Source organism: Oncorhynchus keta, chromosome 15 (assembly GCF_023373465.1).
Source record: "Oncorhynchus keta strain PuntledgeMale-10-30-2019 chromosome 15, Oket_V2, whole genome shotgun sequence".
NCBI classification, from domain to species: Eukaryota; Metazoa; Chordata; class Actinopteri; order Salmoniformes; family Salmonidae; genus Oncorhynchus; species Oncorhynchus keta.
This window is the reverse complement of record NC_068435.1, coordinates 20470663-20496535: the sequence shown is the minus strand read 5'-3', so window position 1 is coordinate 20496535 and position 25873 is coordinate 20470663. Positions and strand designations below refer to the sequence as shown.

At 43.1% G+C, this 25873-nt stretch overlaps 1 pseudogene; it reads right to left on the bottom strand.

Annotated features, from left to right (window-relative positions):
- Positions 1–25873, bottom strand: part of LOC118395199 (ephrin type-B receptor 1-like) — a 387061-nt pseudogene that overhangs the window by 129353 nt on the left and 231835 nt on the right.

Below are 25873 nucleotides of genomic sequence, written 5' to 3'. Positions count from 1 at the left end.
GTTTATTGGTGTAAAAATACACCGGTTATGCTATTTTGAACCACCAGACTGCTGACGTTGTGCAGCCTGTCGTTTTTGTGTTATACTTTTTCATGGCGATAATGACAAGTTTGATATCGGACGACAATAGAATGTTCATGATGTCACTGTGACAACTGAATACAGACATGTTAATAGACATAGTATAAACCAGCCTTTAGTCTTGAAATCGTTGGTTGTACACTACCATACTCACTTCACAGGAGAGGCATTTAAACGTAAACATTTATGTTTTATCAAAATTATTTTTTGGCAGAAATGCCTTCTGGAAATTGTGAACTTTCATGTTCCATAATAACAAACTTCTATTCCATACATAAATAGTTAAATTACGAGCCTAGTTGGTTCAGCCATGGAAAAAGACAGGAACCTTCCCGCTAGCAATGATTGGCAGAGATAATGGATGGGCTAGACATGCCAGGAGATGAGTTTGGATTGGTCTGCCATGTAGCATGCTTCTGTCTATAATGTGAATTGCTCAGTATGTTTGGATAGTCCTTTCTACCGCGCTGTTTTTGAAAGATATGTGTCTTGTAGCAACATTTGAATTTCTGTTTCAAAGATTGGATATAAGTAGATACTCGGAGCTACAAAATGGTATATCATACACTGCATTTGAGGAAACAATGGGAAAATAATTCCGCTTTGAATGTTGATTTATTTTTATTTTTTTTGTAGTGCTTCCGGCGCCGACAGAGATGGCTGCCTCACTTCGCGTTCCTAGGAAACTATGCAGTTTTTTGTTTTTTTACGTGTTATTTCTTACATTAGTACCCCAGGTCATCTTAGGTTTCATTACATACAGTCGAGAAGAACTACTGAATATAAGATCAGCATCAACTCACCATCAGTACGACCAAGAATATGTTTTCCGCGACGCGGATCCTGTGTTCTGCCTTACAAACAGGACAACGGAATGGATCGCATGCAGCGACCCCAAAAAACGACTCCGAAAAAGAGGGAAACGAGGCGGTCTCCTGGTCAGACTCCGGAGACGGGCACACCGTGCACCACTCCCTAGCATTCTTCTTGCCAATGTCCAGTCTCTTGACAACAAGGTTGATGAAATCCGAGCAAGGGTAGCATTCCAGAGGGACATCAGAGACTGTAACGTTCTTTGCTTTACGGAAACATGGCCCACTGGAGAGACGCTATCCAATGTGGTGCAGCCAACGGGTTTCTCCACGCATCGCGCCGACAGAAACAGACATCTTTCTGGTAAGAAGAGGGGCAGGGGCGGGGGCGTATGCCTTATGGCTAACGAGACATGGTGTGATGTAAGAAACATACAGGAACTCAAATCCTTCTGTTCACCTGATTTAGAATTCCTCACAATCAAATGTAGACCGCATTACCTACCAAGAGAATTCTCTTCGATCATAATCACAGCCGTATATATCCCCCCCAAGCAGACACATCGATAGCTCTGAACAAACTTTATTTAACTCTTTGCAAACTGGAAACCATTTATCCGGAGGGGGATTTTAACAAGGCTAATCTGAAAACAAGACTCCCTAAATTTTATCAGCATATCGATTGCGCAACCAGGGGTGGAAAAACCTTGGATCATTGTTACTCTAACTTCTGCGACGCATATAAGGCCCTGCCCGCCCCCTTTTGGAAAAGCTGACCACGACTCCATTTTGTTGATCCCTGCCGACAGACAGAAACTAAAACAAGAGGCTCCCACGCTGAGGTCTGTCCAACGCTGGTCCGACCAAGCTGACTCCACACTCCAAGACTGCTTCCATCACGTGGACTGGGATATGTTTCGTATTGCGTCAGTTAACAATATTGACGAATACGCTGATTCGGTGTACGAGTTCATTAGAACGTGCGTTGAAGAGGTCGTTCCCATAGCAACGATTAAAACATTCCCTAACCAGAAACCGTGGATTGATGGCAGCATTCGCGTGAAACTGAAAGCGCGAACCACTGCTTTTAATTAGGGCAAGGTGTCTGGTAACATGACCGAATACAAACAGTGCAGCTATTCCCTCCGAAAGGCTATCAAACAAGCTAAGCGTCAGTACAGAGACAAAGTAGAATCTCAATTCAACGGCTCAGACACAAGAGGCATGTGGCAAGGTCTACAGTCAATCACGGACTACAGGAAGAAATCCAGCCCCGTCATGGACCAGGATGTCTTGCTCCCAGGCAGATTAAGTAACTTTTTTGCCCGCTTCGAGGACAATACAGTGCCACTGACACGGCCTGCAACGGAAACGTGAGGTCTCTCCTTCACTGCACGCGAGGTGAGTAAGACATTTAAACGTGTTAACCCTCGCAAGGCTGCAGGCCCAGACGGCATCCCCAGCCGCGCCCTCAGAGCATGCGCATACCAGCTGGCCGGTGTGTTTACGGACATATTCAATCAATCCCTATACCAGTCTGCTGTTCCCACATGCTTCAAGAGGGCCACCATTGTTCCTGTTCCCAAGAAAGCTAAGGTAACTGAGCTAAACGACTACCGCCCCATAGCACTCACTTCCGTCATCATGAAGTGCTTTGAGAGACTAGTCAAGGACCATATCACCTCCACCCTACCTGACACCCTAGACCCACTCCAATTTGCTTACCGCCCAAATAGGTCCACAGACGATGCAATCTCAACCACACTGCACACTGCCCTAACCAATCTGGACAAGAGGAATACCTATGTGAGAATGCTGTTCATCGACTACAGCTCGGCATTCAACACCATAGTACCCTCCAAGCTCGTCATCAAGCTCGAGACCCTGGGTCTCGACCCCGCCCTGTGCAACTGGGTACTGGACTTCCTGACGGGCCGCACCCCAGGTGGTGAGGGTAGGCAACAACATCTCCTCCCCACTGATCCTCAACACTGGGGCCCCACAAGGGTGCGTTCTGAGCCCTCTCCTGTACTCCCTGTTCACCCACGACTGCGTGGCCACGCACGCCTCCAACTCAATCATCAAGTTTGCGGACGACACAACAGTGGTAGGCTTGATTACCAACAACGACGAGATGGCCTACAGGGAGGAGGTGAGGGCACTCGGAGTGTGGTGTCAGGAAAATAACCTCACACTCAACGTCAACAAAACTAAGGAGATGATTGTGGACTTCAGGAAACAACAGAGGAAACACCTCCCTATCCACATCGATGGAACAGTAGTGGAGAGGGTAGCAAGTTTTAAGTTCCTCGGCATACACATCACAGACAAACTGAATTGGTCCACTCACACAGACAGCATCGTGAAGAAGGCGCAGCAGCGCCTCTTCAACCTCAGGAGGCTGAAGAAATTCGGCTTGTCACCAAAAGCACTCACAAACTTCTACAGATGCACAATCGAGAGCATCCTGGCGGGCTGTATCACCGCCTGGTACGGCAACTGCTCCGCCCTCAACCGTAAGGCTCTCCAGAGGGTAGTGAGGTCTGCACAACGCATCACCGGGGCAAACTACCTGCCCTCCAGGACACCTACACCACCCGATGTTACAGGAAGGCCATAAAGATCATCAAGGACAACAACCACCCGAGCCACTGCCTGTTCACCCCGCCACCATCCAGAAGGCGAGGTCAGTACAGGTGCATCAAAGCTGGGACCGAGAGACTGAAAAACAGCTTCTATCTCAAGGCCATCAGACTGTTAAACAGCCACCACTAACATTGAGTGGCTGCTGCCAACACACTGACACTGACTCAACTCCAGCCACTTTAATAATGGGAATTGATGGGAAATTATGTAAATATATCACTAGCCACTTTAAACAATGCTACCTTATATAATGTTACTTACCCTACATTATTCATCTCATATGCATACGTATATACTGTACTCTATATCATCGACTGCATCCTTATGTAATACATGTATCACTAGCCACTTTAACTATGCCACTTTGTTTACATACCCATCTCATATGTATATACTGTAGTACTCGACACCATCTACTGTATCTTGCCTATGCTGCTCTGTACCATCACTCATTCATATATCCTTATGTACATATTCTTTATCCCCTTACACTGTGTATAAGACAGTAGTTTTGGAATTGTTAGTTAGATTACTTGTTGGTTATTACTGCATTGTCGGAACTAGAAGCACAAGCATTTCGTTACACTCGCATTAACATCTGCTAACCATGTGTATGTGACAAATAAAATGTGATTTGATTTGATTTATTGATTTGATTTGATCAACTTGTAAACTCACTTTTGAGAAAACCATCTTTCAATGTTTTAGTACAACTGTTGGAGAGCCATTCTTTGTCTACACCCAATCAGCATTGTTCACACCCTCTTAAGCCTTAGCCCCACCCATCTCTTTAAGGGTTGATCCGAGCATTCTGTACTAACTTGCCAGCTACTTCCAGACATCTAAGAGAGCGAGAACAGCTCACTGAACATTACTCGCCCTAGCAGAGCTGGCTGTTACAGTATGTTATCCAGAGTGTTGGTGACTGCAACTATGCTATCAGATGGGCCATTCGTTAATCTAGAGTGTTTCGCGTTCAAGGAGTAGGGATGTCCGAAAGCTCTGACCTCACAATGACAGTCAAGCACCCAAGCTAATTGGCGAGCTACTTCCAGACAGATAATGAGAGAACACCCCACACTGAACATTTTACTCCCCCTTGCAGAGCTGGTTTGGCCATTTTCATGTTATCCAGAGCTTTGGAGACTGTAACAGTGCTGCTGGCAACAATTGAATTACGCTTTGTTGCCGACGTTTACTGACACCGGACATATTCAACGGTTGTTGAGCATAAACAAATTGAGCACTTATTCTGCGCTCTGGCACACTAAGACGAGAGTATTTTGTTAAGAAATGTAGCTAGATAGCTAGCTAGGTAAACAATGAATCCCATAGCATGACGTAAAGCTCGTTAGTGAGCCAGCCAGCTAACAGAACACTCAAATTAAATGAAAATACTTTGTCAAAGTGGAGTCTTTTGTTAAGAGCTAGCTAGCTAGCTAAACCATGGACAAAAATCATAACTCATAACTCATGTTACTACCCTGCATGAATCTGGAGGTAGCTAACCAACCAGTTTATATGGCTATAACTAGTCAAGCAAATGTGTCTGAGATACGAAGAATAAGATCATACACATAATGTTAGCTAGCGACCCGGCCAGCTAATGTTAGCAGCTATCAGTACACTTGAAATTAAATCACTTTGTCAAAATTAGAAACGTGTAATATCTGAAAATGTAGTTAGCTAGACTATCTTACCAGTACACATCCTGTCTGATGCCATGCACAATGTAATCCAGACTGTTGTTTTCTCCATTTCCTTAGCTATCATACTCGAATTCCACTGATTTCAAAACTCGGTCCTCCATAAAGTGGAGAGCATACACAGCGAGCCAGCCAGCTAACGTTAGCTAGCTAACAGTACACTTTAACTTGACGTTAGGTTTATGCAGTTTTACTACACAATACAAAAAAATAAAGCCGCGTTTGACCCGATTACTTAGACATACCGACCAGCTCCAATAGACAGGTGCATGCTATATGGCAGACCAACCAAACTCCTCTCTCGGCATGTCCAGCCCACTCATTATCTCGCCAATCATGGCTAGCAGGAAGGTTGCTCACTTTTTCTGTGGCTAAACCAACTAGGCTTGTAATTTAACAATTTTATTCGTATTTACAGGTGGCATACAAGTTTGATCTTAAGGCACATGAAAGTTCATATGTTCGAGAAGGCATTTCTGCAACAAAAAAAACGCATTTTGGTTAAAAAAATAATAATTACGTTCAAACAGTTCTCCTGTGATGTCGTGACTTGCGACATACGCCTAGTTTCCTGAATTGGGCTTTTTTGCCTTTGTGCAGATTGCCATGTCTCATTTTTGATTAATTGAAAATTATACTTTTTTCAAAGTATCTCTTTTTCAAACAAGCATTGCAGAGCTGGCTACAATTTCAATTTCATCCCCCTGAAAAGATAGAACAAATATTACAACAAATATTATGGCTGAACTCAAATGTGCTGGTTGATGAAATATGTGTATTTATGGGAACGATGCTTGAAAAGGTTATTTTGTTCTTAAATTATATTGTAATTTGGAATGGTAGAGTTCATGGAGTTATCAGAATTGTACGGGAAGGTCTGCTCAATCCAAGAGTACAACCAATTGATTACAGCATTACCCCAAAAATGGAGGAGGCAGGTAGCAGCGGGAGGAGGTAGGGAACTGGATGACTGGTGTCAATGGATGACTGCTGTGGTGTAGTTGTTGGATGACTGCTGTGGTGTAGTTGTTGGATGACTGGTATGATGTAGTTGTTGGATGACTGGTATGATGTAGTTGTTGGATGACTGGTATGATGTAGTTGTTGGATGACTGGTATGATGTAGTTGTTGGATGACTGGTATGATGTAGTTGTTGGATGACTGGTATGATGTAGTTGTTGGATGACTGGTGTGATGTAGTTGTTGGATGACTGGTATGATGTAGTTGTTGGATGACTGGTATGATGTAGTTGTTGGATGACTGGTGTGATGTAGTTGTTGGATGACTGGTATGATGTAGTTGTTGGATGACTGGTATGATGTAGTTGTTGGATGACTGGTGTGGTGTAGTTGTTGAATGACTGCTGTGGTGTAGTTGTTGGATGACTGGTGTGATGTAGTTGTTGGATGACTGGTATGATGTAGTTGTTGGATGACTGGTATGATGTAGTTGTTGGATGACTGGTATGATGTAGTTGTTGGATGACTGGTGTGATGTAGTTGTTGGATGACTGGTATGATGTAGTTGTTGGATGACTGGTGTGATGTAGTTGTTGGATGACTGGTATGATGTAGTTGTTGGATGACTGGTGTGGTGTAGTTGTTGGATGACTGCTGTGGTGTAGTTGTTGGATGACTGCTGTGGTGTAGTTGTTGGATGACTGGTATGATGTAGTTGTTGGATGACTGGTATGATGTAGTTGTTGGATGACTGGTATGATGTAGTTGTTGGATGACTGGTATGATGTAGTTGTTGGATGACTGGTATGATGTAGTTGTTGGATGACTGGTGTGATGTAGTTGTTGGATGACTGGTATGATGTAGTTGTTGGATGACTGGTATGATGTAGTTGTTGGATGACTGGTGTGATGTAGTTGTTGGATGACTGGTATGATGTAGTTGTTGGATGACTGGTATGATGTAGTTGTTGGATGACTGGTGTGGTGTAGTTGTTGAATGACTGCTGTGGTGTAGTTGTTGGATGACTGGTGTGATGTAGTTGTTGGATGACTGGTATGATGTAGTTGTTGGATGACTGGTATGATGTAGTTGTTGGATGACTGGTATGATGTAGTTGTTGGATGACTGGTGTGATGTAGTTGTTGGATGACTGGTATGATGTAGTTGTTGGATGACTGGTGTGATGTAGTTGTTGGATGACTGGTATGATGTAGTTGTTGGATGACTGGTATGATGTAGTTGTTGGATGACTGGTATGATGTAGTTGTTGGATGACTGGTGTGATGTAGTTGTTAGATGACTGGTATGATGTAGTTGACAAGTGTGTCGGGTAAGCGTCATTTCATAATTATAAAATATAATTTTTATTTGTTTTTGATATTGCTACTATGTAAGTAACCATTTCACTGTACTGTTTAAACCTTCTGTATCCTGTCCATGTGATCAGTAAACTTAGATTTAATTTGATATAGTGTGTGTTTACCAGTGCCAGTAATGTGAAGAACAACATGACCTGCACCAAAGTTAGATTAAGATATAGGCCAAGGACTAGATAAAGTTTATTTTTACCTGGAGTTATTCCTTACTGTAGGCTACTACTTGTACCACTTTTAGTCTTGAAATCTTTGGTTGTTTACTAAACTTCTTACTGTCTTTAGCATATGGCCTTACATGTGAATGCTTTTAAGAGATGGGTGGGGCAACTTTTATCCAATGTAAAAAAAAAGTACATTTCAAATTCTGCTTCATAAGACCGAATCAAGGAGTTCAGTCACAAATGAACTAGTTTTTAGAAGAGAAATGGACAGGGCTAAATGAGTTGGAGTTGGAGTTGCCTCTAATAGCCTGCCAACACACTGTTAGGGACTTAACTGCCAGCGTGTCTGTACTGTAGTAAACCAGGACCGTATTGGACAAACATCTGATCAATGTAAATACCTAAAGTATATACCACAAACACCTGACAGAGTAAGAGAGAGAAAAACAATAAAAAATAGTAACAGAGAGCCAGAACCTCAAGCACTCCTCTCCCCTCTTTTCTTCCCTCATCTACTGTCCTCTCCTCTTCTATATTCTCCTCTATTTTCCTCTCTTCTATTCAATCCTCTACTCTACTCTACTCTACTCTACTCTACTCTACTCTACTCTACTCTACTCTACTCCCCTCTCCCAGGCCCATGACAACAGCCATTATACAGGAATAAGGCAGCCATAATGTATCGGTACTTAGGCCTGAGGAGACACACTCGCTCAATGGGCCGTGAATCTCCCGTCACCAGCGTTAGACGGTCGAACGTTGAATAAAGTTATTTGAATATTTGTAATATTAATGTGCCGATGTGTCAAGAGCCCACCGGTGCAGAACAAAGAGGCATAATAAGAGAGGAGCACATCATCTATATCCAGGATTCACAGAATGGAAAACGACTGGATGGATGGATTGATGGATGGCTGGATGGACGGGTGGATGAATGGATGGATGTCTGGGAAAACAAATTACTAAATGTATTAATGGATAGATAGATACATTGTTATTATCTCTACATTAGCTTGTCTCCATCCAGCTCTTCACCAGAGCCACACTATAAACTATCAACAGCGTCAGATTAGCCAGTTGTCCAGCCTGCATTTTCAATACAGACAACATCACCCACTACAAATTTTTAAGATGGCGCCGGAAGGGATGGCTGCTGTTTTATGAGCTCTTAACCAACCATGCTATTTTGTTAGTTTTTCTTTTACATTGTCTGTTCCTTATTTTGTACACAATGTTGCTGCTACCATCTTTCATGACTGAAAAGAGCTTATGGACATCAGATCAGCGATTACTCACCTTGAAGTGTACAAATAATTTTTCTTTAATGAGAAAGATTTACACCAGACACCCGAACAGGCCCTCATCCCTGTCATTCGCAGGAGAAGGAGACGGAGGTATCGCGGAAGGAGATCGGGTTGCCATGTGAGGATCCAGCGACGAGTGGCTAATCTGCCTCTGCCATCGGTACTATTGGCCAACGTACAATCGCTGGCCAATAAAGTGGATGAACTACAAGCACGTATATCCTACCAACGGTACATTAAAGACTGACTAATCTTATGTTTCACAGAGTCGTGGCTGAACGACGACATGAATAACAAACAGCTGGTTACTGTATCGGTGTCACGGCTGATGAAAGGAGCGGACCAAGGTGCAGCGTGGTGAGCGTACATGTTCTTTAATTAATGTTAGGTGCTAGGGCTGTTTACTGCCCCTACTGGAGGAATTTGGTGCCCTTATTAAACAGGATACATTTTTGTCAAAAGTTGCTAATATATGCATATAAAAAATATTATTGAATAGAAAACACTCTAAAGCTTCTAAAACCGTTTAAATGTTGTCTCTATGTAAAGCAGAACTCTCAGGGCATGCATTCTCCCAAACTATCTCTTGCCATGAGAAAAGTTGGCCCAACTTTGACATCATCGCACACACCCTTCCCAACCAGTTACAGCTCTGGGAACAGTTCCTACGTGTTCAGCGCGATCCCTGCTTTCAATGGGGCTTCTCATTGTGAGAATCGCGCGCTCACGAAAGCTCTCGGTCACGCGAAAAAAAAGGTTACTCTTATGCGCGCTCTGGTCGGGTGATGTCTTTTCCTCAGGATCGATTAAACGATGACTGTGTTTCTGTTCGTCCTCACGATTTCTGTGCACCTTTATAACATGTTAAAGCTTATTTATGAACATAGTTTGACAAGTTTACTCGACATATAATATGTAAGTTCGACGTTTTGGTGCGCATCCACTTGACTTTTGGCTACATTTCGACCGAAATGTGTCGTTTTTGAGAACCGAAAGACGCACACTTGAAAACTAAACGCTGTTTTGGTAAGTATAATCCCTTCCAGGTCTTCTGATGGAAGAACAGCAAAGGTAAGGGAATATTTATGTGGTAAATTTGGGTTTCTGTGGACTCCAAGATAGAGGAGCCATAATGCTACTTTTGGAGCGCCGACTCCTAGTATAGCCTAGTGAACGCAACCTGTAACGTTAAAAATAAATGTAACACAGCGATTGCATTTAGAAGAAGTGTATCTTCCTATACATATGTAGAACATGCATATTTAGTCAAAGTTTATGATGTGTATTCCTTGTTAGCTGACGTTATCTGCCGGAGCTATCGTAATTTCTCCTGACATTTTAGTAGCATTTTTTGAACGATGCGTCATTGTAAACAGAGATTTATGGATATATATTGCAGATTATTGAAACAAAAATGAATGTACTGTGTAACATGTTATATTACTGTCATCTGATGAAGATTTCAAAAGGTTAGTGAAATGATTTTTCTTTTAATCCTGCGTTTGTTGATTGCATATTTTTTCCTACTTGGCTATGCAAATGAGCTATGTCTGCGGTGGTGGTTTGACATAAATATGTGCTATGTTTTCGCCGTAAAACATTTTAGAAATCTGACTTGCTGGGTAGATAAACAACTTGTTTATCTTTCATTTGAGCTATTGGACTTGTTAATGTGTGGAGGTTAAATATTTTTAGGAATATTTATTGCGTTCCATGCGCCACATTCCAGGGGTGTGGGGGGGGTTCCTAGTTGGGAACGTGATGAAAGGAGCGGACCAAGGTGCAGCGTGGTGAGTGTACATGTTCTTTAATTAAGAAAAAGACGCCGAACAAAAAACAATACACACTACAAAACAAAACTGTGAAGCTTAAGGCTAAGTGCCATAAAGAAAGTCAACTTCCCACCAAGACAGGTGGGAAAAAAGGCAGAGACAACGATAGACAGCTGTCCTTGATTGAGAACCATACCCGGTCAAAACATAGAGATAGAAAATCATAGATACGCAACACATAGAAATGCCCACCCCACATCACGCCCTGACCAAACCAAATAGAGACAAAAAAAGGATCTCCAAGTTCAGGGCGTGACAATCAGCAGGATAGATCAGCAGCCTCTGATAAGTGGCGATCAATGGATGTTTGTAAACAACAGCCGGCGCATGATATCTAAGCAAGTCTTGAGGTTTTGCTCGCCTGAGGTAGAGTATCTCATAATAAGCTGTAGACCACACTATCTACCTAGAGAGATCTCATATATATTCTTCATAGCTGTCTGATTACCACTACAAACCGATGCTGGCACTAAGACCGCACTCAATGAGCTGTATACGGAAAATGCTCATCCAGAGGCGGCGCTCCTAATGGCTGGGGACTTCAATACAGGGAATGTTAAATCAGTTGAACGTAATTTCTATCAGCATATTTAATGTGCAACCAAAGGGAAAAGAACTCTGGACCACATTTACTCCACACATAGAGACGCATAACAAAGCTCTCCCTCACCCTCCATTTGGCAAATCCTCCTGATTCCAGCTTGCAAGCACAAATTAAAGCAGGAAGCACCAGTGACTCGGTTAATAAAACAAGTGTTCAGATGAAGCAGACGCTAAGCTACAGGACTGTTTTTCTAGCACAGACTGGAACATGTTCCGGGACTCTTCCGATGGCATTGAGGAGTACACCATATCAGTCACTGGCTTCATCAATAAGTGCATCGATGACTGTGTCCACACAGTGACTGTACGTACATACCCCAACCAAAAGCCATAGATTACAGGCAACATCCGCACTGAGCAAAAGGGTTAAAAATTGTCAAAGACTCCAGCCACCCTAGTCATAGACTGTTCTCTCTGCTACCGCACGGAAAGCGGTCCTGCGCCAAGGTTAGGTTCAAGAGGGTCCTAAAACAAGAGGGTCAACAGCTTTTATCCCCAAGCCATAAGACTCCTGAACATCTAATCAAATGGCTACCAAGACTATTGTTATTGTTCTGCTGCTCTTTCGTTAGCTGTTACTTTTCTTTCTTATATTTTAAGTATTTTTTCTGAAAACTGCATTGCTGGTTAAGGGCTTGTAAGAAAGCATTTCACTGTAAGTATACCTGTTGTAATCAGAGCATGTGACAAATACAATTTGATTTGATCCCCCAACCCTCACTGTCTTTCCATCCCTGCTTATTCCAGCCACAAGTCCCCTGGGGTGCCCAGCCTCAGCAAAGCGTTCTCCTGGCATCCGCCAAAACCAGATTTGTCCGTTGGACTGCCAGATGGTGATGCGTGATTCATCACTCCAGAGAACAAGTTTCCACTGCTCCAGAGTCCAATGCCGACGAGCTTTACACAACTCCATCCGACGCTTGGCATTGCGCATGGTGACCTTAAGCTTGTGTGCTGCTGTTCAGCTATGGAAACCCATTTCATGAAGCTCCCGACAAACAGTTATTGTGCTGACGTTGCTTCCAGAGACAGTTTGGAACTTGGTAGTGAGTGTTGCAACCGAGGACTGCGCACTTCAGCACTCTGCGTTCCTGTTCTGTGAGCTTGTGTGGCCTACCACTTCACAGCTGAGTCGTTGTTGCTCCTAGATGTTTTCACTTCATTTGACAGACTGACATGTTGGAAAGGTGGCATCCTATTACGGTGCCACGTTGAAAGTCACTGAGCTCTTCAGTAAGGCCATTCTACCGCCAGTGTTTGTCTATGGAGATTGCATGGCTGTGTGCTCTATTTTATACACCTGTCTAATCAAATCAAACTTTATTTGTCACATGCGCCCAATACAAAGTGTAGACCTTACCATGAAATGTTTACTGACAAGCCCTTAACAAACAGTGCAGTTCAGGAAGAGTTAAGAAAATATTTACCAAATAAACTAAAGTTTATTATATATATACAGTTGGGCAAAAAAGTATTTAGTCAGCCACCAATTGTGCAAGTTCTCCCACTTAAAAAGATGAGAGAAGCCTGTCATTTTCATCATAGTTACACTTCAACTATGACAGACAAAATGAGAAGAAACAAATCCAGAAAATCACATTGTAGGATTTTTGGTTACATACAGGCTGGTTACAGCAGGGTACATACACCAGGCTGGCTACATATAGGCTGGTTACAGCAGGATACATACACCAGGCTGGCTACATACAGGCTGGTTACAGCAGGGTACATACAGCAGGCTGGCTACATATAGAATGGTATGAGTCCTAAGTCTGCTGCTTACCTATTGCAGATTCATTCCTATTGCAGTCTTCCCAGCCTGGTGCAGGTCTACAATTTGCCAGGTAACGAGTGGAGGACAGAGGAGCCTCTCAAAGAAGAAGTTACAGGTCTGTGAGAGCCAGAAATCTTGCTTGTTTGTAGGTGACCAGATACTTATTTTCCACCATAATTTACAAATAAAAATGGGGTATTAAAAATCCTACAATGTGATTTTCTGGATATTTTTTTCTAATTTTGTCTGTCATAGTTGAAATGTACCTATGATGAAAATTACAGGCCTCTCTCATCTTTTTAAGTGGGAGAACTTGCACAATTGGTGGCTGACTAAATACTTTTTTGCCCCACTGTACATAGCAGTGTGTACCTACCTCATCCCCATATTTGTTTTTGTTTTTCTGCTCTTTTGCACACCAGTATTTCTACTTGCATATCCTCATCTGCACCTTAGCCACGCTCAAGGTCCTAAATGATATCTTAACCGCTATCGATAAGAAACATTACTGTGCAGCCGTATTCATTGATCTGGCCAAGGCTTTCAACTCTGTCAATCACCACATCCTCATCGGCAGACTCGACAGCCTTGGTTTCTCAAATGATTGCCTCGCCTGGTTCACCAACTACTTCTCTGATAGAGTTCAGTGTGTCAAATCGGAGAGTCTGCTGTCCGGACCTCTGGCAGTCTCTATGGGGGTGCCACAGGGTTCAATTCTTGGACCGACTCTCTTCTCTGTATACATCAATGAGGTCGCTCTTGCTGCTGGTGAGTCTCTGATCCACCTCTACGCAGACGACACCATTCCGTATACTTCTGGCCCTTCTTTGGACACTGTGTTAACAACCCTCTAGACAAGCTTCAATGCCATACAACTCTCCTTCCGTGGCCTCCAATTGCTCTTAAATACAAGTAAAACTAAATGCATGCTCTTCAACCGATCGCTACCTGCACCTGCCCGCCTGTCCAACATCACTATTCTGGACGGCTCTGACTTAGAATACGTAGACAACTACAAATACTTAGGTGTCTGGTTAGACTGTATACTCTCCTTCCAGACCCATATCAAACATCTCCAAACCAAAGTTAAATCTAGAATTGGCTTCCTATTTCGCAACAAAGCATCCTTCACTCATGCTGCCAAACATACCCTTGTAAAACTGACTATCCTACCAATCCTCGACTTTGGCGATGTCATTTACAAAATAGCCTCCAATACCCTACTCAACAAATTGGATGCAGTCTATCACAGTGCCATCCGTTTTGTCACCAAAGCCCCATATACTACCCACCATTGCGACCTGTACGCTCTCGTTGGCTGGCCCTCGCTTCATACTCGTCGCCAAACCCACTGGCTCCATGTCATCTACAAGACCCTGCTAGGTAAAGTCCCCCCTTATCTCAGCTCGCTGGTCACCATAGCATCTCCCACCTGTAGCACACGCTCCAACAGGTATATCTCTCTAGTCACTCCCAAAACCAATTCTTTCTTTGGCCGCCTCTCCTTCCAGTTCTCTGCTGCCAATGACTGGAACAAACTACAAACATCTCTGAAACTGGAAACACTTATCTCCCTCACTAGCTTTAAGCACCAACTGTCAGAGCAGCTCACAGATTACTGCACCTGTACATAGTTTAGCCCAAACAACTACCTCTTTCCCTACTGTATTTAATTAATTTATTTATTTTGCTCCTTTGCACCCCATTATTTTTATTTCTACTTTGCACATTCTTCCATTGCAAATCTACCATTCCATTGTTTCATAAGGTGAATGCACCAATTTGTAAGTCGCTCTGGATAAGAGCGTCTGCTAAATGACTTAAAATGTAAATGTAATGTAAATGTTTTACTTGCTATATTGTATTTACTTTGCCACCATGGCCTTTTTTGCCTTTACTTCCCTTATCTCACCTCATTTGCTCACATCGTATATATACTTGTTTATACTGTATTATTGACTGTATGTTTGTTTTACTCCATGTGTAACTCTGTGTCGTTGTATCTGTCGAACTGCTTTGCTTTATCTTGGCCAGGTCGCAATTGTAAATGAGAACTTGTTCTCAACTTGCCTACCTGGTTAAATAAAGGTGAAATAAAATAAATAAAAATCTGCACGTCTATCACTCTAGTGTAAATTGCTAAATTGTAATTACTTCACCACTATTGGCCTATTTATTGCCTTACCTCCTTACTTCATTTGCACACACTGTATACAGATTTTTCTATTGTGTTATTGACTGTATGTTTGTTTATCCCATGTGTAACTCTGTGTTGTTTGTGTCACACTGCTTTGCTTTATCTTGGCCAGGTCGCAGTTGTAAATGAGAACTTGTTCTCAACTGGCCTCCCTGGTTAAATAAAGATGAAATAAAAAAATATATAAACATATGCAGACACACGCACACACAATGTTATATATGTAAACACACACACAATGTTATATATGTAAACACACACACAATGTTATATATGTAAACACACACACAATGTTATATATGTAAACACACACACAATGTTATATATGTAAACACACACACAATTTTATATATGTAAACGCACACACAATGTTATATATGTAAACGCACACACAATGTTATATATGTAAACACACACACAATGTTATATATGTAAACACACACAATGGTATATATGTAAACACACACACAATGTTATATATGTAAACACACACACAATGTTATATATGTAAACACACACACAATGTTATATATGTAAACACACACACAATGTTATATATGTAAACACACACACAATGTTATATATGTAAACACACACACACAATGTTATATATGTAAACACGCACACAATGTTATATATGTCAACACACACACAATGTTATATATGTAAACACACACACAATTTTATATATGTAAACACACACACATTCCACTCCACTTTCCACAGCAAAACACACCTCTCACTATAGACTAGCTTCCATCTCTGATTGCCCATTCTGCATTCAGCATATACACTACCTCGCTCTCCCAGCCCTCTTCTCCCTCCCTGCCTTTACAGTGCTTCCCTCAATGAGGGGAATTATTTCAGCTTGCCCTCATTTTCTTCTTGTTCCGTTTTCCTCATCTCTAATGGGCAATTACATCAGGCTCCATGCGGAGGCCATCTTGTTTCACTGACCTCTAATTGATTGGCTGTCCAAACTGCTCGGCTTCTATAAGCACTTTAAGGTTACATTTCCCTGTTTAAATAATGGATTACAAGGTCCATGAAAGAAGATTGTGTGGAAAATAAAAGGCAGGGATTGCTTCTCGTTTGAGTCGTTTCAAAGACGTACAAGCCTCTATTTTAACCTCAGAGACTGAGTTATTAGGGGAGATGGAGAGTGCTCAGAGCGCTTAGACTACTCCAGACTAACCTACAGTCACGGCATCTCTGTGTGTGTGCATGTGTGTGTGTACCACTTCTGCTCGCACTATGTTCAAAGCATGGTTTTAGCAGTGCTATCTGTCTGCAGATGAATATCAGTATGGCCAACAGACAGCGTGTCTGCGTATCTCTCCCTCTCTCTGTGTGTGTGTGTGTGTGTGTGTGGGGGGGGTGCTAATGTCAGTGTAGAACCAGCTTCACGCAGTGCCCCTGAACACTCTCCTCCTATAATTAACACTCCTACTGTGTAGTATCCTTCCTCTTCTCTCCTGTCCTGTTTTTCATACCTCCCACAGTTTGTGCTTTTACATCACAAAGAGAGAGCAGAGAGGGAGACAGAAAGAGAGAAGAAAGAAAGTGGGAGAGAGAGAAGAGAGAGGGAGAGAGAGAGAAAGAGAGAGAGTGATGTTGAGAGACAGTTCGGCAGGAAGTCCCACTTAGAAGGAGGAAGTCAGAGAGAATGTGGGAATTAGCGGTAGCCAACACGTGTGTGTGTGTGTGTGCGTGTGTGTGTGTGTGTACGAGCGTGTGTGCGAGGGTGTGTGAAGAAACCACCTACAAACAACCAGAGCAACATACCTCCACCAAAAACAACGCAGCACCTACGCTCCAATTACTCTTGGATTGGAGGTAAATACAGTAGAGATATAGCAGAGATACACAGTACAGTATATCTGTCCAAACCAATAGGATTCACTGTGTGGGTTGCTCAATACTAATACAAATGGCCTGTGTTGTTATTCTCAACCATTGGATCTCTGTCTGTTAAGAGAAACGGATAGAGGAGCTTTAAACATCTCTGTTTGTTAAGAGAATCTGATAGAGGAGCTTTAAACATCTCTGTTTGTTAATTAAGAGCATCTGATAGAGGAGCTTTAAACATCTCTGTTTGTTAAGAGAATCTGATAGAGGAGCTTTAAACATCTCTGTTTGTTAATTAAGAGAAACTGATAGAGGAGCTTTAAACATCTCTGTTTGTTAAGAGAAACTGATAAAGTAGCTTTAAACATCTCTGTGTCTGTATCTCCATCTTTAGATCAAGGCCATATACCATTTATTTTTCATATGGTAATAAAATAGGATATAGCAGAAACATAGACTGAGATGGAAGAGGAAAGAGACGCTGTATAAGGAATGTGGAGATGATGGAGAGAGAGAAAGATGTGTGTTTGCAGTGTGTGTATTGAACACACTGCTATCCACCCTACTCTTATGTTTATTAAAAGTCATATTCATTCACTGTTGATCTGAACCCTGTTTTTGAATTGTTGTTTTGACAGGCTTCATCATGACTCAGCACTATGTTGTCAGACTAACCCTGTGGGTGGAAGAAGAGCTGTTCTTTTCAGTTTTCAGCTGTTCTATTCAGTGAGTGCAACTGTGACTCCACAGCCATTCTCAGCACAGTTCATAATCACAGCATCTGTGATTGCATAAGAGGGACGCTGCCTGGGGTTGGATCTGATCTAAGGGCAGTTGAAATAGGAGCAAAATATAAGTTTTCCTTCACCACTGATCTAGGATCAGATTATGCTATCCTGAACCATAACCTTCATTATTAGTGGAATGCAGACATATCTGATCCAGTATCAGTTGTTAGGAGCAAGTTTTAATGATCTATGCCCCTCAAAGTCATTGGTTTCCTTGGCCAAGTAGCAGGGGAAAGCAAAGTACAGTAGAACGGAAAACACACACACACTGCTTTAATATCTATTTATTGATCGTATCAGATGTGCGTCAATCAATCTTATCTCCGCTCCACACATTCTCACTCACACCTCCAGAGGGACTCAATAAAGCATTGTGCTGGGAGGCTGAGCACACTATATTATCATTAGAGACCTTGAACACATATTATACTTGGTGTGTGTGTGTGTGTGTGTGTGTGTGTGTGTGTGTGTGTGTGTGTGTGTGTGTGTGTGTGTGTGTGTGTGTGTGTGTGTGTGTGTGTGTGTGTGTGTGTGTGTGTGTGTGTGTTTGAGAGAGAGAGAGAGAGAGAGAGAGAGAGAGAGAGAGAGAGAGAGAGAGAGAGAGTCATCATTAGAAAAATAAGTTGCCCTACAGTAGCTCACTTCAAACTACAACTACTATATACTTGTTTTGGACAACAGACACATTTCTTCCTCTACCAAGCCTTGCTTTACAAACAGTAGCCTGTAAAATAAAACATGTGGTTTTACATCTTACATCTTCATAGAATGATACTGTACATCACTCAGCAGCCCTCACCGTCTCAGCAGATCAGGAATGAATGATAACGCGCCTCTCTATCATGCTTCTCTGATCAAAGGAGAATTACAGTGCACCACGATCTGCAAAATGCATGAAACCCAATCAATACCGTATGCCACACAAAGTGGTGTCAAAGAAGAGAACTATGAAATTGGCTATGTGCTGTTAAAATAAAGATAATGCTCTGATTTCTTCTTATGTACCTACTGTATCTAAAATAGATCAATTCCCACAGAGCCTGTGTGATTTAATCTACTGCGAGTCTTCAGTCATGTTGAAGTGGTAAAATATGAAAGACAATGATTTATTTACAACTCCCAAGTCTGGGCCTGAGGTTCCACACAAATCTAATTCCCAAACCGGGAACAGCTGGCCGTTCAGAATAAATCCAGTGATATTGATTCCGCAGCAAACAAAATCTGGTTCTTTCAAGGTTCCCAGGACTTTTCATTGGGTTGTGGGAATGGGGATGGACATTACAAAAGAAATACCTTCAAATAAAAACATTTATGAGTTTAGGGCCAGGCATATTTCTCTGGTCATGTGATCAGGGAGAAATCCTGGCCCTATTTCTGTGTTCACAGTATTTCATTTATAATTTTTATTTAGCAGACGCTCTAATTCAGAACAATTTACAGAATAAATTATGCTTAAGTGCCTTGCTCAATGGCACAATGACCGATTTTTGCAAATAGTCAGCTCTGGGATTGAAACCAACAACCTTTCGGTTACTGGCCGAAACGCTCATAACCGTTAGGCTAACTGCCACCCATTTCAGTTCTTGGGAACATTCCTTTGTTGTTTCCTTACCTCGGCAGACATTCCCGTTATCTGTCTCGAACCCAGCTTTGCAGGTGCAGCTCCCTATAGGAACCATCCACTCCCCATCTCCATTGCAGTACAGCTTTATTGGCACGTCCACCTCCTCCGAATTCGGGATGCAGATCCCTCTAGCGATGACCAGGGAGGTGCTCTCCGCCCCCGTCATGGTCTCTGGGAAGATGGCGAAGTTCTGCACCACACTGGGGCACTTCTTATAAAACACTCTGACCGAGAGTAGCGACATACAAGCACCATAGTCCTGAAACGCCAGGTAGAACCCATTCTTCGACAGCGGGCCAAAGCTCCGAACCTCTGTGTTGACCTTCATCAATCGTCCGCCGAAGTCCACCTGGGAGAAGCTCTCATCGGCCGCGATGGTGTCCACCTTTAGGTAAGGGGCTTCCATCCAGAAGGCAGTTCCTTTGGTGGCGATGACCGAGTCCGTCTCGTAGTAGTAGAGATTGAAGGTCTCCTTACAGGATCCGGGAACGTTGGGGATGGAGCTGCAGTCACGCACGGTGAAGCGCATCTCCACGTAGATCCTCTGAGCTCCACGTCGGTCGATGAAGGTGGTGAGGAGCCAGTTGTTCTGGCTGGGCTCAAACACGTTGCACACCTGGTAGGTCCGGATGGTGTTGAGGTTCTCGTCGTAGCCGCTCACCTCCTCCCACTGTGAGACAGAGTAGAGACCAGAGACATGGGTATTTGGTTAGAAATATACAGTATCTTGAAATTGTCACAAACACAGTAACCAATAGTGTTGGACACTGCAATGCCAAGAGAGAAGGATGCTCAGCTAGTATCAGCTCAAATGTTTGTTAACAAATTTCTAAATCAATATTTGATATTTAAATTCACAGTTTCCTGCTTTCCAAATGTATGAAAAAGTAGTATGAAGTTTACATTGAGCAAGTAAACTCTCAGGGCATTTGAAGTAGCTGACTAGAAATTCACTTTTAATTTAGAAGACAAACTTGGTGGCAAAGATATGTCAACTGACTTCCTGAAATGACAGTTCCCTGTCGACCAGTGGTTATATCTAAAACAGCATTAGATAGAGAGATACAACGATAGCACACATACAGTTTTTGGAATCTGGTTTCTAAAGATTTATATACATATATATTTTTTAACTATCCTTACCAACTGTGTTCACAAACTGGTGTCAGGGGCATGAACACATACTTTGGACTTAACTTCCTGAAATGACAGTCCCCATCTACCAACACATACAGTACAGTATTAGTACAGGTAAAACCTCTTAGTAATGGCCAGTAACAGAATGGAGTGATTGAATCATACTACACCGGCTCCGATGGATGTGTCAGGGCTTGTAAACTACTACAGACTACAAAGGGAAGCATAGCCACGTGCTGCCTGCCCAGTGATACGAGCCTAAGAGCTAAATTACTTTCTATGCTCTCTTCGAGCCAAGCAACACTGAAGCATGCATGAGAGCATTAGCTGTTCCAGGCGACTGTGTGATCAAGCTCTCCATAGCCGATGTGAGTAAGACCTTTAAACAGGTCAACATTCACAAGACCACAGACGGGTTACCAGGAAGTGTCTTCACTGACATTTTCAACATGTCCCTGACTGAGTTTGTAATACCAACATATTTCAAGCAGACCACCATAGACCCTGTGCCCAAGAACACTAAGATAACCTGCCTAAATGACTACCGACCCATAGCACTCACTTCTGTAGCCATGATGTGCTTTGAAAGGCTGGTCATGGCTCACATCAACACCATTATCCCAGAAACCCTAGACCCACTCCAATTTGTATACCGCCTCAACTGATCCACAGATGATGCAATCTCTATTGCACACCACACTGCCCTTTCACACCTGGAAAAAGGAGCACCTATGTGAGAATGGTGTTCATTGACTACAGCTCAGCATTCAACACCATAGTGCCCAAAAAGCATCACTAAGCTAAGGACCCTGGGACTAAACAGTCCCTCTGCAACTGGATCCTGGACTTCCTGATGGGCCTCCCCCAGGTGGTAAGGGTATGTAACAACACATCTGCCACGCTGATCCTCAACACAGGGGCCCCTCAGGGGTGCGTGCTCAGTCCCCTCCTGTACTCCTTGTTCACTCATGACTGCATGGCCAGTCATGACCATCATTAAGTTTGCCGATAACACAACAGTCTAATCACCGACAACAATGAGACAGCCTATAGGGAGGAGGTCAGAGACCTGGCCGTGTGGTGCAAGGATAACAGCCTCTCACTCAACGTGATCAAAACAAAGGAGATGATTGTGGACTACAGGAAAAGGAGTATACCGAGTGCGCCCCCATTCTCATCAACGGGGCTGTAGTGGAGCAGGTTGAGAGCTTCAAATTCCTTGGTGTCCACATCGCCAACATGCTATCACACCAAGAAAATTGTGAAGAGAGCACGACAAAGCATATTCCCCCTCAGGAGACTGAAAAGATTTGGCATGGGTCCTCAGATCCTCAAAAAGTTCTACAGCTGCACCATTGAGAGCATGAACAAAGAAATTGAAGAGACTTAAAGATATGTTGAAGAAACAAAAAGAGGAAGGTTAATATCCAGGTCTGCTCACTCCATACCACCAACCACAGCCACTTCCACATTCTTGCATTGTCTGCCTGGTATGGCATGCCCATTGCTGGTTATTCACCTTTAAAAGGTTCCACACAAACGATACAGCTTTCATACGAGAAAATATTCTGTAGCAGACTGAATTATAGTAGTAATCGAGACAGTGGTAGACAATGGAGATGTCGGAGGACATTTATGCCAACATGAACATTAATCTAGAGAATACGTTTTGTAATAAAGGGGAAGCAAATATAGTTGAGGATTTCTATGAAGATATCAACTCCCACGAGGAATATGCCACCTCAAAGACAACACCAGGACTTATCCCCTCAGGTTCGGAGAGATCAGGGTTGAGACCCTTCAGAGCTGCTGCAGTGTGTCTGGGGCTGCTGTGTGTTCTTCTACTGGCTGGGTTAATTGGTCTGGGTTTCTATCACAAGAAAGTTGTTGTTGGGTTTGAAGATTATAAAGCTTCCAAAACTAACCTGACGATAGAGAAAGAAGAGTTACAGACCAGCTACATCACCCTGACTAAAGAGAGAGATGAGTTACAGACCAGCAACAAGAAACTGATGACAGAGAGAGACCAGCTACAGATCAACTACAATGCCAGGAGAGGTGAAAGAGATGGGGAACTGAGCAACTACAACAACTGCCTTAGCAATTTTAGACATGGTGGATGTCCTTGTTATTTCCCACACATACAGTACTACAGATCCAAACTTTTAGGAGATCCACAGCTGATTAATGACCTTGCTTCAGAAACCCAAAGCCTATAACCAGTGATGTCATGGTGATGTTAGCTAGCTAAGATTATGCGCATAAATGCATAATCAGGTTTAAAAGTCTTGTCGTGCCGGACTGCACCTGTCGTGCCTGACTGCACCTATCGCCCTGGACTGCACCTCCCATTGACTTCCCAAATCGCTGGTCTGTTTGGTCTTTTTCATAGGCATCCCGGTGAAGAATTTGTTGCGCTTTTTTCGGTTGCTTGTTTTTTGTTAATTTGTTGTTGCAATCTGATTGAATGTTCTTGACTATTGATTGATGTGTCTTGTCAATTGTTGTCTTTGTCGCATAATGAAAAATGTCAATAAATATGTTAGACATGAAACATTTACACAAATCCGATTGTAAAACCCCTATGTCACATCTAGAGTATTACTAAAGGCATGACTAGTACTCAGACTAAACAGACTTCCTGAAATGACAGTTCCCTGTATTCCAGTGGCTATGTCTAAAACAGCTACAGATAGAGAGGGAAATGATAACACACACATAGGAATCTGGTTGCTGTCTTATTTTCACACCTAGTCAGCAGCCAATCACATACATATTTTTGGTATGTCTATATGTGGCATGCTCATTGGTGGTAAGACAACTATAAAACGTTCCGTATACACGACACAGCATTCATACTGGAACATATTGTCACGTATGCATAATGGATTCGGGAGACAGACGCAGGAATGCGTAATAGGGTTCTTTGTTTAGCCCAAATTACGGCACGGGGATGAAGACCAAACAAACACGTAACATAAACACAGGGTTGAAACCCAAAACAAAAGATCGAGGAGTTCCTCGAAAAAATACACAAATGCACAATGATTATCACACTAGATGAGACCCGTAATCAACTGCGCAATCCACAATGGCACGAAAGCCCAAACACACAGCACAGGTACTCACACGCACCAACGGACATTGTAACAATAATGGACAGCACCATGGTGAACAAAGGGCACATATATACAAATACAATCAGTGGGAATAGGGGCCAGGTGTGCACAATGAATGTTCCAGAGGGATCTGTGACACATGTTCTGTAGCAGATAGTAGCATTTGAGACAGTGGTAGATCATGGAGATGTCAGAGGACAAATGTGCAAATATAGAAGTGGCAAGCAAAGATGAGCATATCTATGAAGATGCCATATTCTCTCAAGACCTCAAGAGATAAGACCAAGGAGGATGCCACTTCTAAGGGGTAGAACAGGTGCTAACCCCTCAAGTATTGATAACTCAGGAAGGAGACCCTCCAGAGCTGATGCAGTGTGTCTGGGGCTGTTGTGTGTTCTCCTACTGGATGGGATCGTAGGTGTGTTTCTTCACCACAGAACGTCATCCGTGGGTTTGAGGATTGTAAAGCCAGCAACCTGACTAAAGGAAGCAAAGTCACAGCAAACTGGCTAAGATGAAATACCAGTTACAGACCATGGAGAGAGACCAGCTACACACTGGCTACAACACCATGACCATGGAGAGAGACCAGCTACAAACTGGCTACAACACCATGACCATGGAGAGAGACCAGCTACAAACTGGCTACAACACCATGACCATGGAGAGAGACCAGCTACACACTGGCTACAACACCATGACCATGGAGAGAGACCAGCTTCAAACTGGCTACAACACCATGACCATGGAGAGAGACCGGCTACAAACTGGCTACAACACCATGACCATGGAGATAGACCACCATGACCATGGACCAGCTAACTGGCTACAAAACTATGACCATGGAGAGAGACCAGCTACAAACTGGCTACAACACCATGACCATGGAGAGATACCAGCATCAGACCAGCTACAACACAATGACCATGGAGAGAGACCAGCTACAAACTGACTACAACACCATGACCATGGAGAGAGACCAGCTACAGACCAGCTACAACACCATGACCATGGAGAGAGACCAGCTACAAACTGGCTACAACACCATGACCATGGAGAGAGACCAGCTACAGACCAGCCAGCTACAACACCATGACCATGGAGAGAGACCAGCATCAGACCAGCTACAACACCATGACCATGGAGAGAGACCAGCTATGGCTAAAATGGCTACAAAACTATGACCATGGAGAGAGACCAGCTACAAACTGGCTACAACACCATGACCATGGAGAGAGACCAGCTACAAACTGGCTACAACACCATGACCATGGAGAGAGACCAGCTACAAACTGGCTACAACACCATGACCATGGAGAGAGACCAGCTACACACTGGCTACAACACCATGACCATGGAGAGAGACCAGCTACAAACTGGCTACAACACCATGACCATGGAGAGAGACCAGCTACACACTGGCTACAACACCATGACCATGGAGAGAGACCAGCTACAAACTGGCTACAACACCATGACCATGGAAAGAGACCAGCTACAAACTGGCTACAACACCATGACCATGGAGAGAGACCAGCTACAAACTGGCTACAACACCATGACCATGGAGATAGACCAGCTACAAACTGGCTACAAAACTATGACCATGGAGAGAGACCAGCTACAAACTGGCTACAACACCATGACCATGGAGAGATACCAGCATCAGACCAGCTACAACACAATGACCATGGAGAGAGACCAGCTACAAACTGGCTACAACACCATGACCATGGAAAGAGACCAGCTACAAACTGGCTACAACACCATGACCATGGAGAGAGACCAGCTACAAACTGGCTACAACACCATGACCATGGAGATAGACCAGCTACAAACTGGCTACAAAACTATGACCATGGAGAGAGACCAGCTACAAACTGGCTACAACACCATGACCATG